Below are 21,659 nucleotides of genomic sequence, written 5' to 3'. Positions count from 1 at the left end.
AGCGTATCGAAACGAGGACTCAAATGTCCACTCATCAAGAACTAAGAATCAAGAATCAAGAATCAAGAACCATAAACGATCATGTTCTATCTCATCCAGGTCTAACATCTTGATAGAGATCGCACTATTAACAGAGATCATGACTTGCTAATTCAGTGACATCAAGATCCTAGTATCAATTTATCAGGAACCAAGAACAAACAAGTTCTGCCCCCATCCAAATTCAACATCTCAGCCGATATCAACATTTTAACCAAGATCAATATCTCAATTGAAATCATCATGTCAACTATGATCACCATCTCAACCGAGATTGTCATCTCAACCGAGATAATCATCTCTACTGATCGTACTTCTCAATCAAGATCATCATCAAATTGGAGCGTACCAATCACGTCCCCATCATGTCGTATCAGTTTTGCCCCCCGCCGTTTGACGTCAGCACGGACATGTCGCCCAAGGACTCGAAATCATAACTTTTTGCTATCTTTTTCATTGTCTTTATCTGTGTCCCTAGACTTTCTCTTTTTGTCTCTATAAACCATCATCGTTGTTATTGAAGCTTTCATTGCTATGAATACTCCGTTCATGCCCAAGGTTCAAACTCTACCAGCTGAACCAGACTAGCAGCCAGCACTTCATCAGCTGCTCCACGCATCAACCCACCATCTTAATGGCAGTGCACACACCGACATAGCGACAATTTTGCAGCTAGAACTAGGAACAAGAAACATTGAGGTTCTAAGCTCCTAGCCTTAGACCTTGAGAATCCTCCAATCGCCCTATCTGCAAGTAACCATCGCCATAAATAATGACAACATGTCTCGTTGAACTCTTGCCGTAGAAGACCTTCTTGCTGACATCCCTAATGTCATAACTGTGCAATCCACTCCATCTCCTTATAGTCAATCCAACATTCTCATTTCTCCAGCAACTCAATATCTCGGAAGAGAAGTACATGAAGCAAGATGACCAAGTTACAGTAAGGAACAGATGCCAAGTCCTACTCTGAGGGGCAGGCCGATGTGCGGAATGCGTACAAAAAACAAGTCAACATGGCTTGCAACAAAGGCTACTATCTCGGCTGGATGGCAGCCCTCAAAAAGTTGTTTGTCCCCAAGGACTCACCCTTCTGTGACGTCGATCAACTCAATTTCCTTTTCCTTCCCTCTCTTAATCAATCTAAGGATGAGACCGATGAAGTAAAAAAAGCTGACGACGAGGAGGTTGAAGACAAGAAAGAGTCCGAGGCCGAGGTTGCAGAGAAAGAATCTGAAGTTGTTGATGGAGCCAAGTCCTCTACTCTAAAAGATCAAGTCTTGGACTTGACTGAGGAGGATGTGGATGAGTTCTCCAAAAGCACCTCACCAAAGAAGGCCAAAACTTCTGAAACTGAGATCACTACTGCTACAAAAAGCTTGGGCCAGACTCTTCTAGAAATCGACGCCGAAATCATGGTCGAGAAGTCTACCCAGCTATCTGTCGAGATCGAAACAATGCCAACAGTTGAGTTTGAACAGTCTGAGATCAATGCACAAGATCCTAGTACTTAGGAATTTTTCTTTCCATTGTACTTTTTTCCTTGTAGTTGTATTTTCTTCTCTGTTTTGAACAGTTTCTGTTTTGTCGGGCCGATGTGCCTGTTTATGTACTTGAACAAGCTGTCTCTTTTCAAAGCAAGTCTACTCTTTTCTTTTAAGTGTTGAATGCTTCCTTCATGTATGCTCACTGCTTTGCTTTTATGACTTGCATGTTTTTTCCATACTTAGAATTTTCTTGTATTTTTTCCAAGTCTGGTAACTTGGTTCCTCACCTTGGACATGAGTATCTCGGATACATCCACACATTGGAGTTGAGCAGACTAATCATCTCGGGTAACAGCCTTTGTTATTTATCTCTTCCGTACAATTGTTGTAATGTTTTCTAAGTAATCTCTTTACAAGTACTATTTCTTCACTTGTACTTACTGTTTTCTGGCAAGACTTCACTATTCCAAGCCTAACAACCTGACTGGATATGTCAGATAATTACACTTCGGGTATAGTACAGTATTGCCATCTCAGATTGACTTATCTCAGATAGTTTCTCCTGTCAACGATATCGGATAACTTCAACTTGGAAAATTTTCAAAAATTTCACAAGTGTTATGCTCATTCTCACTTCCTACACCCTAATGTGAACCTAATTACCGCTTATATTCACATTAAGGACGTATCACATGGTTATCTCCCTAGTCTCTTTTAGATAGTCTTGATCGGGGTCAATATGTTTGGCTTGCCCGAACGAAGCGCTTAAAGCTTAACCTTAGTGCACTGAGAGTACCATTCTCCTCTCCGTTTCTTTCAAATTGTCCAAGTCATAGCCAGTCTTGTCTTGTTTCATGCCGAATTATCGCAGACTTAGTTCAACTCTACCATCATGCTAGGTCTAAGGTATTTAGCAAGTCTAAGTTATTTATCATGTTTTATACCGAAACATCGCAAATTTAGTTCAACTCTACCATCATGGAAAGTCTAACTTATTCATTATGTTTCATACCAAAACATCGCAAACTTAGTTCAACTCTACCATATGGCAAGTTTCAATTTAACTCTACCATATAGCAAGTCTAAGTTACTTGTCATGTTTCAATCGAAAATATCGCTAACTTAGTTCAACTCTACCATATGGCAAGTTTCAATTCAACTCTACCATATAGCAAGTCTAGGTTACTCGTCATGTTTTCATTCGGAAACATCGCCAACTTAGTTCAACTTTACCATATAGCAAGTCTAAGTTACTCGCGCCCATGTTTTAGTTGCAAACATCACTAACTTAGTTCAACTCTACCATATGACAAGTTTCAATTCAACTCTACCATATGACAAGTCTAAGTTACTTGTCATGTTTCAATCGGAAACATCACTAACTTAGTTCAACTCTACCATATGGCAAGTTTCAAATCTACTCGCCGTCAGTAAGTCTTGATCTTTTCAAAATTGTTTTCCTAGGTCGAACTCTTGTCATCTCGGACTTACTTATCTAGGCTAAGATCTTGTCTTATGGGATCTGGGATCTGCTCATTTAGGCTGAGCTCTTATCTTTTAGGACCTATTCATCTAGGCCGAGATCATGTCTTCTGGGATCTGCTCACTTAGGCTGAGTTTTTGTCTTCTCGGGCCTAATCATCTAGACTGAGATCTGGTCTTCTAGATCTGGGATCTACTCACTTAGGTTGAGCTATTGTCTTTTCGGACCTACTTATCTAGGCCGAGATCTTGTCTTCTGGGATCTGCTCACTTAGACTGAGCTCTTGTCTTCTCGGACCTAATGACCTAGGCCGAGATCTTGTCTTCTAGATCTAAGATCTGCTCACTTAGGTTGAGCTCTTATCTTCTCAGACCTACTCATCTAGGCCGAGATCTTGTCTTCTGGGATCTGGGATCTGCTCACTTAGGCTCAACTCTTGTCTTCTTGGACCTAATCATCTAGGTCTAGATCTTGTCTTCTGGATCTGAGATCTACTCACTTAGGTTGAGCTTTTGTCTTTTGGGACCTAATCATCTAGGCCGAGATCTTGTCTTCTGGGATCTGCTCACTTAGGTTAAGCTCTTGTTTTTTCGGACCTACTCATCTAGGCCGAGATCTTGTCTTTTGGGATCTGGGATCTGCTCACTTAGGTTAAGCTCTTGTTTTTTTGGACCTACTCATCTAGGCCGAGATCTTGTCTTTTGGGATTTGGGATCTGCTCACTTAGGCGAAGCTCTTGTCTTCTCGAACCTAATGATCTAAGCCGAGATTTGTCTTCTGGATTTGGGATCTGCTCACTTAGGTTGAGCTTTTGTCTTCTGGGACCTAATCATCTAGGCTGAGATTTTGTCTTCTAGATCTGGGATTTGCTCACTTAGGTTGAGCTCTTGTCTTTTGGGACCTAATCATCTAGGTTGAGATCTTCTCTTTTGGGATCTGGGATTTGCTCACTTAGGCAGAGCTCTTGTCTTCTCGGACCTAATCATCTAGGCCGAGATCTTGTCTTTTCAATCTAAGATCTGCTCACTAAGGTTGAGCTCTTGTCTTCTCGAACCTAATCATCTGGGCCGTGATCTTGTCTTTTCGATCTGGGATCTGCTCGTTTAGGCTAAGCTCTTGTCTTCTCGGACCTAATCATCTAGGCCGATATCTTGTCTTCTGGGATTTGGGATCTGCTCACTTAGATTGAGATTTTGTCTTCTAGGATCTAGGATTTGCTCACTTAGGCTAAGCTATTGTCTTCTCCGACCTACTCATCTAGGCCGAGATCTTGTATTCTAGAATCTGGGATCTTCTCACTTAGGTTGAGCTCTTCCATCTTGGATCTCCTTTACCTTGGCCATGCTCTTCCATTTGGATCTGCTTCACTTAGGCCATACTTTTCTATATGGAATCTGCTCCACCTAGGCCATGCTCTTCCATCTAGGATCTGCTCCACCTAGGCTATGCTATTCTATCTTGGATATGTTTCACCTAGGCCATTGTAACGCCCTCATAATAATACGTAAAACCCATCATTTTAGACATGCAATGATATAAGAAAATAACTATCTTTCCATATATCAGAGTAGTTCTTACAAAGTATTACATGTTAACAACAAAAGCAAATGCCCTACGGGCTTACAGCTTTCCAAGTTAACACTTCGTTACAAAAAAAAAGAGTGCTAACTCAATACATATTAAGCCCTTGGCTTGAATTTACATGTAATACATCAAAAGAAAGCAAACAACAAAAGCAGTCTGTCTGCCTCTGGCCTCCCAAGCTATGTCCTTGGAGGTGGCATGCTACCTGTACCTGAAAATGATGTCCCATATAGGGTGAGCCACAGCCCAGTAGAAATATACTAAACCAACTATGAACAAAGACAAAAATAACAACATTCGATAGATGGCCCACACTGATATTTCCACTTATAACGCATCACAGTTTCATGGCATTCAAGTCCATGTTACATTTCACTTCTCATTTCTTTTCAACTTTGAGTTTGAAAACAAGGCTCAGAACCTAGCCAAACAACTTAATGAAATTATGATCCATCTTTAAAACACTTTTGGAACTCATAACGGATACATGTTTTGATGCTGTATCAATATAACATATAAATACTTTTATACTTCACAATTGGTAACGATATACATTTTAGTGCTATATCAAATCAATTCAAACACTTCCATAATCCACACTTGATACACATTGTAGTGCTGTATCAATGTCACACGAAGTCCGGTTTAGAGGTCTATCCCCAATCTTCCAATAAACCGTGGAGTACATCCCCCATCTCCTCCCACACAATACAATGTATAGAAACAATTATCATATACAAATTCAATCAATCAATACACATTTTAGTGCTGTATTGTACCAACCACCATATTCAATGGCTTACTCAATTGATTAGTTTTAGTTTGCCTAATCATCATGCATTGTCTACAATAATCAAGACTATCCTCCACCGATAGCCCAAAACAGTTATTTCTAAACAAAAAATAAATGTACCATATGGATACAATATCAACAGTTCAACTAGGTGAGTGATAAATGATCCAACTACACCCTTTAATCCCATACATTCCCAGTCTCAACATTTTCAATTCAATTTCTCATTTCTCAAAATTAATTTCACAAATTAATTTATCCACAATTAGGGCATTTTCCCTTAATTATAACACCAACCCTAAGGTTCCATTTTCCAATGTATTACGTACTTAAAGGTTTTAAACTTTGAAAACCCCTCTTTTGAAAATTACCCAATGACCCCAAACTTTCTCGAAATCACCCAACAAATCCCAACATATCAAAATACCAAAATTCAAAGACAAAGCTCATAAGATGGAGTAGGATATCCCTACTTCGAAGTTAGAGCTCAATTGGAGAAGGAGAAGAAAATGAAGATGCTCCAAACACCAAGATTCTCGGATCAAACCGAAGCTCTCGACGATCAACACACTTTTTACAAAGGCCGAAGGATAGGGAGACCCTCTAACTAGATCAAACCCCAGAGAGAAGGGAGATCCTAGAGAGAGAAGCTCTCAAAAAGTGTTTTTAGAAAGTAAGAGAGAGAGAGAGAGAATGTAAAAAGTGATTTTAAAATGCCCAGCTGCCAACTGATATACGACATACCCGCTCGAGCGGATAACAAGACGCTCGAGCGTCAAGAATAGAAAACTGGGTTCGCTCGAGCGCAATAATGTCCGCTCGAGCTCCAAGACACAAAGACAAAGCACACCCGCTCGAGCGCGAATGACCAGTCTGCTCGAGCGTAGATTTTCATCTCTCAGAACTTTCACCAATGAGGTACTACCCGCTCGAGCGTAGAAAACACACCTGCACAAAATGCTGGAAGGGTGTAAACCCCGCTCGAGCACAAAATGACCCGCTCGAGCGGACCACTCGAAAACTGGGCAACAACAATGGGAGCCAAAGCTCTACCAACCTGTAACAACCAAGCCCAACACATGCTAAAACTCAAACAAATGGATTTAAAGGACGACAACAAGATAGATACAACTACCAACTCCACGGAACCGAGTCTAGAATACAACTGAACAGAAAAGGGACAACCGGGATCGCTATAGCCATGCTCTTCCAACTGGGATTTGCTCCGCCTAGGCTATGCTCTTTTGTCTTGGATTTGCTTCAACTAGGCCAATGTCTTTTCTACTTGAGGGTTGTCTTTATCTCCCCAGGAGCGCTCATGCCCCCTTATCTTTGCATTCATCCCTTCTGGAAGGGTCTTCATTTCGTCAATGTTGACACATTCTCCATCTTCGCTGAACTCGTCGTCGCCGACACGTTAATCTTGTACGATGATGGCCATCTATTCTAACTAAGTTCCCACAGACGGCGCCAAATTGTGGGTGTTGATTTTGACCACACAACCAAACGGGGAACTCAGCTGGAGAGCACCAGCAGAATAGATTAAGCCCAACAACCTGCACAAGAAGATGAGAATCCGACGGTGGTTTGTCAACCCGGGGACACTCTGACGATTAAGTCAGTAATCAATATCTCTCAAAGATAGTAATAAATAGTGCTTAAACTCACAAGAAGGAAATTCACAAATAAAAGCATACCTTAGACCCATGGAGGTGCCTCACTTTTATAATGATCAGTGCCTAACTTCCCCTAGAAGTCTTACTTCGTAGGACTCTATCTTTTACAAGGATAACATCTATCACAACTCACATTATTCAGATTAAGATGAACTTCCTCAAGAGTCACACCTCTATCCAAATAGGTAGTTTGATGTCATCCAGGACTCTAGTCTTCTATCTAAATATCTCGAATTCCGGTGTTATTACACCATATCTTGGCACCATGGTCCGCCCACGTGGCACCTCGGCTAACAACCTCGACCACATGAACTGCCCAAAAAATATGTCCCCACACTCTAAGATAACATTCCAATAACGTAACACTCCAATATAATATACAAAAAAAAAAAAAAATTAGTGTACTTTTTCCAAACGTAACAACATAACACAAGTTTTTTCCAAATGTAACACTCTAATATAGCACATAAAAACATTCCTCAGTGTACTTTTTTCAAACGTAACAACATAACACTTTAAACTTTTCACAAACGTAACAATCCAACATAACACACACAAAAAATTCTTTAGTGTACTTTTCCTAAACATAACACTCCAATTAATGTAATCTCAAACGTAACATTTCAATGTAACAGACATAAAAACACTAAAAAATTAGTTAGTGTATTTTTTCCAAACGTAACACTCATTGTTTAAAATTATATATTTATCCAAAACTTACTAAGAAATTTTTTAACTTCTTTTGGAATGGTTTGAATAATCTCACACCCTTTTAGAATGATTTGAGAAATCTCACATCCTTTTTTTGGAGTGTTACATTGGCATATTACATTTGGAAAATTACACTAAGAAATTTTTCTGTGTTATATTAGAGTGTTACACTAAGGAGTTTTTTTTAAAAGTATTATATTGGAGTATTACGTTTAGAAAAAAGTATACTAAAGAATTTTTTTAGAGTGTTACATTAGAGTATTATGTTTGATTGTATATTGGAGTGTTACAGATTACAATTATACATTTGTTCAAAGCTTATTAAGAAATTTTTGTACTCATTTTGAAATATTTGAAGAATCCCACATCATTTTGGAATGTTTAAAGAATTAATCAAATATTTCAAGTAATTTTTGTACTCTTTTTGAAATGTTTAAAAAATTTTATATTTCACTTCATTTCAAATTAAAAAAAAATTATCATATAAAAATTCATCTCAAATTTGATTCTCATAAATTGTATATTTTACCTTTCTAGCAAAAAATAAAATAAATAAAAGAAAAAAATATAATAGAAATAAATGTATAGCCGTAAATCTAATTTTTAAATAATATATTAAATCTACCTTTTTAAAATCAATAAAATTAATTGATCTATAAAAAAAACTATTAAGACTAATCAGATCATCATTTTTTAAGATGAGATTTATAAATAAATTTTCTTAATAATATGTGAAAGTGGTGGAAATTTTTATTTATTTTTAATGTGGAAACCCCTTTAGTACGTTCAATTATTACTACGACTTTTATTTTTTATTTATTTTTAATGTGGAATCCCCTTTTAGTACGTTTAATTATTACTACAACTTTTATTTTTTATTTATTTTTAATGTGGAAGCCCCTTTAGTTAGTGATGACAATTTAAACTCGGCCCGACGAGGACCTGACCCTCTGACCCTGATTTGAGTAGTTTTTTTCTAAAAAATATCCCCAACGGGAAGGGGATGGTATTCAAAAATTAATCCCCGATCAGTTTCGGGCCGGGGACGAGAATAAGTGTCTCAGCCCCGTACCCGGCCCGGCTCCGTCCCCGTTCCCGTCCCCATTCCCGTTCCCCGGCCCCGTTTTCTCGATATAAAATTACTATTCTACCCCTATATATATATATATATATATCAAACCCTAAAACACGTAATCTCTCATCTCACTGTGTGTCACACCGCCCCCCTCTCTCTCTCTTCCCGCCGAGCTCCCTCGTCTCCCTGCCGATCTCGTCGATCTCCCTCCTCATCTCTCTCTCCCTGTCGATCTCCCTCCTCAACCCGCAGATCTCTCGCCAATCTCCCTCTTCCTCTTCCTCACTTCGACAGGCGAACGAGACCCTCCCTCTTCTCCAAACACTGTCGCAACCACAGCCCTAAGAGGCTGGCCACGGTGGCTCTGTTCGGGCTCCCCGCCGATCTCCCTTCTCCTTTCTCTCTCTCCCCGCCGATGTCATGCTTGTGTTTGTTCTTGACCTCTCTCTCCCTCTCTGTGTGTGAATGTTTTTGATTTTTGATTTTTTATTTTTTACATCTGATTTCCCATCTGTACGATTTGTTGGGTTTTGAATCTGTATTAATTTTTTTGATCTGTGCGATCTATGAATGTTGTTGTTAATGATGAAAATCTATGTTTCAGATCTGTGAATGTTTCAGATCTATGTATGGGTGCGATTTGTGTGAATGTTTCAAATCTATGTTGAATTTTTTTTTTTGATCGGGGAATCTTTGGGGTCGGGGATCCCTGATCCCCGTTAGGGTACGGGGGCGGGGGCGGGGGCGGGGGTGGTAATAAGCTCCCTGTCAAGGATCGGGGCAGGGGCTGGAGAAATTTTGACCATCAAGGATCGGAGACGGGGAGTGTGATCCCCAACACCGTTCCATTGCCATTCTTACCTTTAGTATGTTCAATTATTACTACAACTTCTATTTTTTATTTATTTTTAATGTGGAAGGCCCTTTAGTACGTTCAATTATTACTACGACTTTTTATATACATATATATATATATATATATATATATATTTTAATGTGGAAACCCCTTTGGTACGTTCAATCATTACTACGACCAGTCGTGACGTGATTCGTTTTCTTCTCTCAATTCTATAATTTTATTTTTATTTTTATTTTTTTTAATGGGCAAATGCCTTTAGTACGTTCAATTACTAGGACGATCAGTCGTGACGTGATTCATTTTCCTTTCCCAATTCTATACTTTCATCGTAATTTCAATAAAAAAAAAAAAAAAAAGTCATGGGGCTCTGCTCTGCCATAATAAGGGTCATATTGAGCGAATTGAGTTATCGTTTTGGCAATAACATTTTTAGGCTTCGTTTGAAATTATATTTTTTTAGTAATTTTTAATTTTTTGATTAAAATATGATGTAATAAAAAATAATATATTTGGAATGATTTTTTAATTTTTTACGAAAAGATTTGTAAAAGTAGAAAGAAAATAGAATTTTTGACTTTTTGGTATAGGTTGTTGGCTTTTCAATTTTTTTAGTGATTTTTTGACTAAAAAAATCATTTGCCAAACGAGACCTTAGTTGATTTTTTAAAATTGGAACTTTTTTGGTTGGGATTAAAAATTTCGTTTAAGTAATTTTTTTAATTTTTGTGAAAGAAAAATTAAAACAAACAAAAATAAAAAAAATTACTATTTAAATGTAATATTTTATCCTATTAATTTTTTAATTTATTCTGTCTTTCAATGATTAATTTATCCCCAACCATAATTGTGAATCGAAGCCGGAGTTATAAAATTGGAGTCCGAACTCTATGTGGACTGTTTGGGATGGGCTTTATTTGCTATTTTAGTCAATAAATAAAAAAAATAAATATTAAAATAGTTAATAAAATAAAATGTTATATTTAAATTATAATTATTTTAATTTTTTTCATAAATATAAACTCAACTTAAAACAAAAAAAACAAAAGTGATGCCAAACATAACTTTTTAAGTCAGATTAAAATAATCAAACTTTAAGTCCGAACCTCACTCTATTGACTTTGCCCAATGGGATCACGGCCAGGCAGATGGGCTGGCAAGTTGGCCCGTAGAGTTAGCCCAATGGGCAGATGGGCTCACAAGCCGGCCCGTGGAATTTGCCTAATTCTTAGGTTTTTTTTTTTTTTTTTTTTTTTTTTTTTTTTTCAATATCTCTCAACATTTGGTTAAAAGTCAGTTTTTAAAATTTTTAATTTTTAAAAAATATATATATAGAAAAATAGAGATGTAATGTGATTTAAAAAAGTAAAAAAAAAAAAAGTTGACTTTTAACTCAATTTGCCAAAATATGCCAACATGTCTTTGACCGGGTCCTTCCACAATACACATTTACAAAATGGTATAAAATTAAATCATAGTTTAGATTGAAAATAAATTAAAATATTAAAATTTAAATTGATAAAATTAAAAATTTAGAGTTCATTTTGTTTTAAGGGTCAATCCTTAAGATTTTTTTTTTTATTATTTTTCAATTTTTATTTTACCGCTAATTAATTAAATGGAATTGATAAAATATTCGTAATTATCGGCTACTACTACAGCCTCACCCAATGCTAACCGTAACCATCTCTCTTTACTTATCTCTTCACCTACCCTCCACTACAACATTTTTTTTAGTCTTGTGGCATTCTGAACAACTACCATTTATACCCATGACACGGTAGATACTAGTGGCATCTCAGTGACACTTACAAATGCCACTACACCATTATGGCTAAAGACTTTGAATGACACATTGACGTCATGATAGATACTATTTGTGGCACTATCAAGCGTCATTACAAAAAGATTTAGTGGCACTTCAGTGACACTTGTAATTATACCATCAAGACTGAAGATTTTCAGTGACACTTTGATGTCATGGTAGACACTATTTGTTACGCTATTAAGTACTATTAAAGGAGACTTACAATCTAAAAAATGTCACTATATGAATTTCCAATGACGCTTATTATGCCACAATTGATATTTTTAACAACTTTATAAATGTCACTAAATTCAATTTATTTGTGCCATAAATAGATATAAGTGCCATTGGAGCTTATTCTAATGACACTTTGTAAAGCTACTACCACTACTACGAAATGCCACTTAATGAAGCATGTGCAAATGTCTGTAAAAATTATATCGATCTTATAAAAAATTTAATATTAATTGCCGCATCTTATATTAATTTGACATACATTCATCTTGTAATATTTCCATAATAATAAACAAATATTACCACCATAGAATTATCATATTAAAAAAAAAAAAAATCAAACCACAATCATTTTTTTATCTAAAAATATAAATTTATTTCTATTGCAATAAAAATCATAATCAAAATTACAAAATATTCTACCACACTAACAAAGTTAGAGCAAAAAAAAAAAAAAAAAAAAAAAAAAAATTATTCCAACCATTAATTCTGAAAAGCCATAGTTATATTCATCTTCCAAAGAGACAAATTACCAAATCAAATTCAGTTCCCAAATTCTCAACCTCACTTATATAAATATTCTCGACTAGCACCCATAACTTGCGAAATCTGCATCCAAAAAATAAGCATATTAAGGTAATTGAAACTATATTCAATTAATATAAATTTGTTAATGAAGTTAGTATTTATGAAAGAAATATACCACAAATGGAGCAGGCCAAGCAACATGAGCTCCAATAACTTGTCCAATTGTTTTGACAAGTCCATATGATCGGATCAAGCTCTCATTAGGTTTGACTGACACTTGAACATGTACCTCTCAATAGTTAGGTCCTAGTTCTATCCTTTCTACTTCTTTAGATGGATCTGTGTTTTTAAATACTCCGATTTCAACTGTTTCTGTTGGCCTAATGATACTTTTTAGAATAACTATATCTCTCATTTGTAAATCAGGATTTAACTACTTAAGTAATTATATATTTACAACTAATAAATAATATTTAAAAAAAAAAAAAAACTATTACAAAGTGCTAATGATCATAATTGAAAATCATATGCATTTCTGTAGTAGATAAGCAAGCCACATGCTATTTGTCTACTTTTTAATATTTTGGATACACATTATTTTACTGAAAGGAAACAAAAATATTTTGGGAATCAATTTACATGATTTAATCACTTAATTGGTTCACCATACTACAACAAATTATATAAAAGCAACAACCGTAAGCTTAGACCATATCAAACAATAGCTTACAAAATTAGTAAAAACCAAAGACACCTATCAACAACAATCAAAATTATGCCCATTATCAATATCAGGATCCTCTAAACTCAGCAATGTAAATCAAATGTAATTGTGAAATAAAAAAACTCTTATAAGTCTTATCTACTTTTTCATTCACACTTCTTAAGTGCAGTTCTTTGACCCTTAAATCTTATGTACAGATGCTTCTACTTTCACTGTTTCTACCAACATTCCAGCAGTATTTGAAAGCTCAAAGAAATTGGTAACTGCTTGTACACTGATGCATGGCTTTAAGAACTTGCACTGTTTTCCAGCAGTATAAACACCACTGCATGACCATTTCCCTAATATATGGGAGTATCAAGATCACTTCAGTCCTTTAAAAACTTCAATTATTGTATTAATAAATTTCAAAAGGCTTGATCCTATAGTATATAAGTTTGCTTGTCAACCCTCTTCTTCCGTAACTCATTCTTCTCCATTCTACTACTTAATAGATCACATGGTATCTATCATAGAACTACAGTAACACTTCTACTGCACACACTAAACCATAACTTACTCCTTTCTATGGAGGTCCTTGGCCAAAAAATTATTGTAAGAAAATTTATTAATATAATCACATTTAACAATAAAGGTAAATCCATATAGTTTATTCAATCAACTAACCAATATTAATGTCAATTGAAGTAGACTTATGTGAAGGTGAAAAACTAAACTATTTTTAGCCAAGTGATATCCATTGAGTGAAAAATACCCAGTAGGAAGGTTTTTGATAGATTGTAATAGGAAAAAGATAATAATCAATACCTTTCTTCGATGACGATCCATGTAACTTAAATATTCCAATGGCACTCAACATTATGTTCTTCCATCACCCCTTTCATGTTTTGGCATTGTGAGAACGATGAATCAAATATTAGTTTTGTGAAAAATGACAATCAACTAATTACTTTGAAACAAGATTTTGAGGGAATCAGAAATAGCCCATGCAATAATAAATGATTGAGAGATGTCTTGTTGAAGCTTCACAAGAAATTAAAAAAAACAAAACAAAACAAAACAAAAAACATGTAGCTTCGCCATGTCATGATTTTTACTATGTAGCACATTTTGTTTAGATTTAAACAATGGAATTTAGGTCACAATATTTATTCCTTGGTTAACTGTAAGTAAAGTTTTGCATGCTATTCTAAAACAAAGCTGGACGTAATGTGATATATATGATTAGCTCTTAGCGTATAGCGAACCGAGCTTAGACCCGACCCATTCATTGCTTTAGAATCCGGGAAACCATATCCATAGATAGAGTGATGCAGCTATTGTAGGTAGGGCTACACAAAATACCACCAAATCTACCAAATTCGCTTAAACTGAGCCATTGAAAAGTCAAAAGATTCTACAAAACAAATTTTAGTCATATGTGCTAAAAAAACATAAATTTTCTATCAATATTGACACCAAAACCAAAGCTCTTTGAGCTGAATTATATTCTTGATGTTTTGAAATGCTTAAATATAGGGTATGCATCGCCAAGAGACAATTTGTTACGCAAACACATAAAAATAAACTTCTAACCAAGTCCAAAATTTTCAGAAGAACTGATTCAGAAAAGTTAGTATGGAGATATGCTTCAAGAGAACTTGAAAAATGGAGTTAAAAATTGTTAAATGTAAGTAAGTTTGCAATCATGGGCATAAAGAATTTTTTTTGTGAAGACTTTCATATAACAAAGAACAAATTTTACATTCATGACAAAATTCTAGATGCGAATGTATGAAAATAGCTATGATTTTTCCCCCCCAGTAAACTTAGGTATTGTTGTGATTTTCTAGAAGTTGTTAGGATAAAAAACACCCAGAAAAATTATTTCACACACACAGAGAAGACAATATTTACGTGGTTCGGCCCAATGCCTACATCCACGGACAGAAATGAGAATTTTCACTAAAATGGAGCAAAATACAAATACAGAGGAGGAGATGAAACTCACTCAACTCACAGCTCTCACTCTTCAATTTCTGATATATCTAACATCCTCTCCCTCCCGTCTCTATTTATACATAGAAGGAGTAGGTGGGAGAGCCTTCCCACGTTTTTCATACATGTGGGTTGGTGGCTGCCAAGCTGGACTTGGTTGGTTGCCTTCCTACGTTTTTCATGCATGTGGGTTGGTACAACAATTCTCCCCCTCCATACCCATATGCATGATTGACTTCTCACTTGAAGTCCATCCCGGCAATGTCTCTGCAAATTTCGAGTTTCTCTCGAGACCACCTTTGTAAGCATGTCAGCTGGATTCTTATCTGTGTGGATCTTGATCAGTTCCAATAACTGCTTGTCCATCACTTCGCGTATCCAATGATACCGAACATCAATGTGCTTTGTGCGAGAATGGTACATCGAATTCTTGCTCAGGTCTATGGCACTCTGACTATTACAATGTACCGTGAACTTTTCTTGCTTTAATCCCAACTCTTGGAGAAACCGTTTCAACCACAACATTTCTTTCCCGGCTTCCGCTGCGGCAATATACTCTGCCTCAGTTGTGGATAAAGCAACACACTTCTGCAGCTTGGATTGCCAAGACACAGCTCCCCCTGCGAAGGTGAACAGAAATCCTGATGTAGATTTCCTACCATCAAGATCGCCTGCCATATCTGAATCAGTATAGCCTTCCAAGACTGGTTTAGCATCTCTAAAGCACAAACACATTTTTGCTGTACCCTTGAGGTACCTCAAAATCCACTTGACTGCTTCCCAATGCTCTTTTCTTGGATTGGAAAAGAATCTGCTTACAACTCCAACCGCATGAGCAATATCTGATCGGGTGGACACCATTGCATACATCAAACTCCCTACAGCGGATGAGTAGGAAATCGCCTCCATCTCTTGTCTTTCCTTCGTAGAGGAGGGACAAGAATTCTTGCTTAGCTTGAAATGATTAGCCAGCGGAGTACTGACTGGCTTGGCATCTTTCATGTTGAACTTCTCAATCACTCGTTCAACGTACTTCTCCTGTGATAGCCACAACTTCTTGGCTTTCCTGTCACGCACAATATTCATGCCCAAAATTTGCTGTGCAGGGCCTAGGTCCTTCATGTCAAAGGACTGTAATAACTCCTTTTTCAGTGATCTGATTGTTGTGGCATCTTGTCCAACGATCAACATGTCATCAACATAGAGCAGAAGTATGATAAAGTTTCCACCGGGAAATGTCCTGACATAAACACACTGGTCTGCAGCAGTTCTCTTGTACTCATGACCTACCATGAATGAGTCAAACTTCTTGTACCACTATCTCGGCGCTTGTTTGAGGCCGTAGAGACTCTTCTTCAATCTGCAGACTAAGTTTTCTTTCCCTTTGACTTCAAAACCTTCTGGCTGCTCCATGTAAATTTCTTCCTTCAGATCACCATGGAGAAATGCTGTCTTTACATCCATTTGTTCAAGTTCCAAATTCAAACTAGCTGCTAGTCCCAAAACTACTCGAATGGATGTCATTTTCACAACTGGCGAGAAGATTTCATCAAAATCAATACCTTTCTTCTGCCCAAAACCTTTGACAACCAATCGAGCCTTATACTTGACTAGCTTTCCGCTGCCATCTTTCTTCAACTTGAACACCCATTTGTTCTGCAATGCTTTTCGACCCTGGGGAAGTTTTACCAAATCATAAGTCTGATTCTTCTACAAGGATTGCATCTCTTCTTGCATAGCTTGCTGCCAGCTACTCTTCTCCTTATGATTTTGAGCTTCTTGAAAACTTTCTGGCTCCCCCTCATCGGTAAGCAAAATATACTCAGAAGTAGGGTATTTGGTTGATGGCTTAAATTCTCTTGTTGATCTTCGTAACTGTGGACCAACAGTCTCTGGTAGAGGGGGTTGTGGCTCCCCCCGCTCAACACCCTCTGCTTCTGGATCTTCTTCTTCTAGAAATCCATCCTGCAACTCTACATCATTGACTGCATGCTGCGGTAACTCTTCTTTATCAGTGGCATACTGTGATGGTACAGGGTTTGGAATAATTTCTGAAACATCATCAACTTTGGATTTGGCTGGTTGCCCAAAGTCTTCAAAGGTCTAGCCTTCTTGAAACACCACATCTCGGCTTCGAATGACCTTTTCGTGTTTCGGATCCCACAATCTGTATCCAAATTCTTCATCTCCATAGCCAATAAAGATGCATGGAGTGGCTTTGTCATCCAGCTTCTGTCTGTGCTCCTTGGATACATGTGCAAATGCTTTGCACCCAAACACTCTCAAGTGAGAGTAAGAGATCTCCCTTCTAGACCATACTTCTTCTAGAATCTGAAAATTCATTGGAACTGATGGCGATCTGTTGATCAAATAGCAAGCAACACGAACAGCTTCTCCCAAAAATGGCTTTGGTAGCTTTGCCATTTTGAGCATACATCTGACCTTCTCCACAATGGTTCGGTTCATTCTCTCGGCTACACCATTGTGTTGTGGGGTTCCAGGAACAGTCTTCTCATGCCGGATGCCGTGAGTAGCACAGTAGGCTTTAAATTCCTTTGGCGTGTACTCGCGTCCATTGTCTGTTTGGAGACATTTCAGCTTCTTTCCAGTCTCCCTTTCCACCATAGCACGGAATGTCTGAAAATGCTGGAACACCTCAGCTTTGGTCTTTAAGACATAAACCCATACATTCCGTGATGCATCATCAATGAACGTCAGAAAGTATTTTCTACCACCCAAAGATTCCATTTCAATGGGACCGCAAACATCAGAGTATACTCTGCTCAACAACTCTGATTGTCTTCTGGATGATGAATGGAAAGCGACTCTATGATGCTTCCCAAACAAGCAGTTGTCGCAAGGATTTAATTTTGCATCTTTGGCAAAGAGAATAAGTGACTTCTTTGCCAAAATCTGTAACCCTTTCTCACTCATGTGACCCAGCCTTTTGTGCCACAAATTTGGTGACGTCTCATCTTCTGCTGCGTTGAGGCTATTTGAATTCACCTCCACATGAGTCTTGTATAGTGTGCCAATTGCCTGTCCTTTGGCTACCACGAGAGATCCCTTTTTCAACTTCCATATGCCTTTGCCAAAGTAGTTCTCATAACCTTGTCGATCTAAGGCTATCCCTGAAATAAGATTCAGGCGTAAATCGGGAACATGCCTAACATCTTTCAACACCATCGTGCACCCAACTTTGGTTTGGATATGAATATCACCAATTCCCACAATTTTTGAAAAACTGGAGTTACCCATTTTCACTGTACCAAAATCTCCAGCTTGGTACGTACTGAAGAACTCTTTCTGGGATGTAGCATGGTAGGAAGCTGCTGTATCTGCCACCCACTCGGTGTCGTTGTCTGACATATGGAGGCATTCTTCTTCTTCAACAGAGAATAATGCAATATCCTCTAAGATAGTAACTGCAGTGGTCCCATCTTCGGTCTTTGGCTGTCTATTGCCTTGTTGTTGTTCTCCCTTCAAGGCATAGCAATACTTCTTTATGTGACCCTCCTGGCCACAATGGTAACATTTGAACTTTGGCCGGCTCGTACCTTCTCTGGATTTCCCTCTGTCTTGAGATCTTCCTCTGCTGTGTCCTCTACTTTTGCTTCTTCTCCTGCCTCTGCCTCTATCTCTGCTTTTATTTTCTGTGACGAGGGCATGAGATTGATCTCCACCCATTTCTTTCTTTCTTGCCTCTTCACTAAATAAAGCATCTGTAACCATGCTCATGGTCAGTTTCCCTTCTGGGGCAGAGTTGCTGAGGGATACCACCAATGTCTCCCAACTGTCTGGCAAAGAACTGAGCAGCAATATGGCCTGCATCTCATCATCTAACTCTATTTTGACAGTTGTTAGTTGGTTCACCAAATTTTGAAACTCACTGGTGTGTTCAGCAACAGAGATACCGCCTTTTAACTGCAAATTCACAAGTCTTCTCATCAGGAGGGCTTTGTTCCGAGCAGTCTTCGACTGGTACATGCCTTTTAACTTTGTCCAGAGAGCATATGCATCAGTCTCCTGGGCGACATGGTGGAAGACACTGTGATCAATCCATTGTCTGATCTGGCCAATGGTCTTTCGGTTCTTCCGCTTCCAGTCTTCATTTTTTTTCGTTGGTGGTTTAACTCCATTAAGCTCAATGGGGTCAAACAAATCTCGGCAATACAAGACATCTTCCATTCTGGGCTTCCAAATGGCATAATTGGAAGCATTTAACTTTATCATGGAACCTAAAGTCGACGTTGATTCCTCCATCATACAAAAAAATGATCTTTGGCTGAAAAACAAGTTTTGCTGTGGAGTCCGGACTGGTCAAATTAGCTGGAAAAACACTTCGAATTGTCAAAAGAAAGACGACAAATTTTTGAAAGCTTATTTGCAAAATCTGACCGTACGGATGTGTCCGAAATATTCCAAATAGTTGGAAAGCACTATTGGATCACCCAAATCGGACCTCAAATGGCTTAGATAAAGCCAAAACAATTTTAACGGTTCAGATCGGCAGAGTCTGGTGCGCCTGAGAAGCACCAGATTATTCCTCCGGTTCGGCTGGCGTCAGGCTGACGTCAGCGGCTCAGTCAACGGCTCGGTCAGCGGCTTTGGCTTCGTCCCGACTCGGCTTAACGGCTCGGCTTCGAACGGCTGGCGCGCGCGTGTGCGGCGCATGTATGCGCGTGAAATCACGCTTCTTCTTCCTCTAGATGCGCGTGAGGCGCGTGTGAGAGTGGGGGCGCGTGAGAACGGCGTCACAAAGCGCGTGTGGCGCGTGTGTGGCCGTCCGATCTCCGTTTTCGACGAGGTTTTCACCTCTGTGCTCGTCTCTTCGAGGGTTTTAACTTGGTGTGATCAAAAGTGGATTTCGACCACTTTGATTTCTGGGCATTTCCGAAAAATGCACTCTGTTTTTCCGAAAGAGACTCAACCAGCTCTGATACCACTTTGTTAGGATAAAAAACACCCAGAAAAATTATCTCACACACACAGAGAAGACAATATTTACGTGGTTCGGCCCAATGCCTACATCCACGGACATAAATGAGAATTTTCACTAAAATGGAGCAAAATACAAATACAGAGGAGGAGATGAAACTCACTCAACTCACAGCTCTCACTCTTCAATTTCTGATATATCTAACATCCTCTCCCTCCCGTCTCTATTTATACATAGAAGGAGTAGGTGGGAGAGCCTTCCCACGTTTTTCATGCATGTGGGTTGGTGGCTGCCAAGCTAGACTTGGTTGGTTGCCTTCCCACAATTTCATGCATGTGGGTTGGTACAACAGAAGTTTGGGTAGAAATTGCTTTAAGGGAAGCTCTTTTTACTAGTACTAAATGCATGTGTTACACACAAACACGTACAAAAAAGAGTATAACCTCTACCTTTTCAAATATCCGTCCATTAATATAATCACTAAAGCTTTGGGTACAAGTCAATCATCATAAGTAGAAGAAACAACCAAGCTAATGTGGATCGAGTACGTACCTCCAAAAGTCCATTTTTTTGGTTGGTTAGCATGGAAAAACAGAGTTAAGACTGTTGATTATCTTCAAAGGATAGGTGTTTTTCAAGGCAATGTCCCAATCCTTTGTGTTTTTTGAAAAAATGAAGATGAATCTGTGAGCCATGTACTGTTGCATTGTCTCTTTGCTTAGCGAGTATGGGCTACAATATTAAATTGGTGAGATGTACAGGGGGCTTTGCCAGGTACAATTGAAAGCCTATTCTATTGGTGGGAGGGAGGTAGGTTTCTTGAAAAAGGAGAGGACAATTTGGAGGCTATACCATTGGCTGTTTCATGGTGTTTATGGAAGATGAGAAATGAGTGTGTTTTTAATGCTTCTATCCCCAACTTGGTTGAATTGAGTGAGTTGATGAAAATTAGAATTGCTCTTTGGCTGAAGTCAGATTACAAGGTGGTTGTGTAAAAGAAAAGGAAGTAAAATAGAATGCATGTTGTGTGTGTATTTGTAGAAAAAAAGAAAAAGAAAAAAAAACGAGGTTGGTTATATATTCATTAATAATTTAAATCATTGAATCAACTTGGAAAACAATCCCAGATCCTTACTCAAATCCATAATCCTTGAAAAATTAACCAAAAAATTAAGTGCATGAATTAGATTTGTTTTAAAAGTGGCCTACATGACAGTAAGTTTGAGTTTGATTTGCACTAAACATTTTATATTCTTTATTAGCCTAAAACAAACAGAATCAAAATGTCCAAATATGTAGCTATCTAAACCTTGGGGATGATCCTAGATATATTTGGGTTTTTCAAAAGGAGTGTGCTGGACCTATTTCATTGTTGAAAGGAGAGAGTAGTAGGCAAGCAGAGGGAAAGGGCTTGGCTACTGGCAACTTGTTATGTTTGATGTGGATTATGTGGGGCAAGTGTAATTGAAAACCTTTGTTGGGTGGAACAACCTCTCTTTAAATGAGAGAGTAAGTTTTTGCCTCTTGTATAGTTGGTTTCAGGGAATTGTGGAACCAATCAATTATGAATTTTGCAGACACTTTGGAGGGACATGATATTAAATAGGAGATCTTTGTCAAAAAGAAAAAAAAGAAAGATCCACTTCTGCTGCTATATATAGTGTATGAAGTGAAAATGAAATAGACAAACATTAGGAACAGTTAAATAGAACTACAATTTTAGTAATGAGAAAAAAATCATTGTTA

The sequence above is a fragment of the Camellia sinensis genome, chromosome 15 (genome assembly GCF_055761805.1).
Source record: "Camellia sinensis isolate YWXY chromosome 15, ASM5576180v1, whole genome shotgun sequence".
NCBI classification, from domain to species: domain Eukaryota; kingdom Viridiplantae; phylum Streptophyta; class Magnoliopsida; order Ericales; family Theaceae; genus Camellia; species Camellia sinensis.
This window is presented reverse-complemented; position numbering follows the sequence as displayed.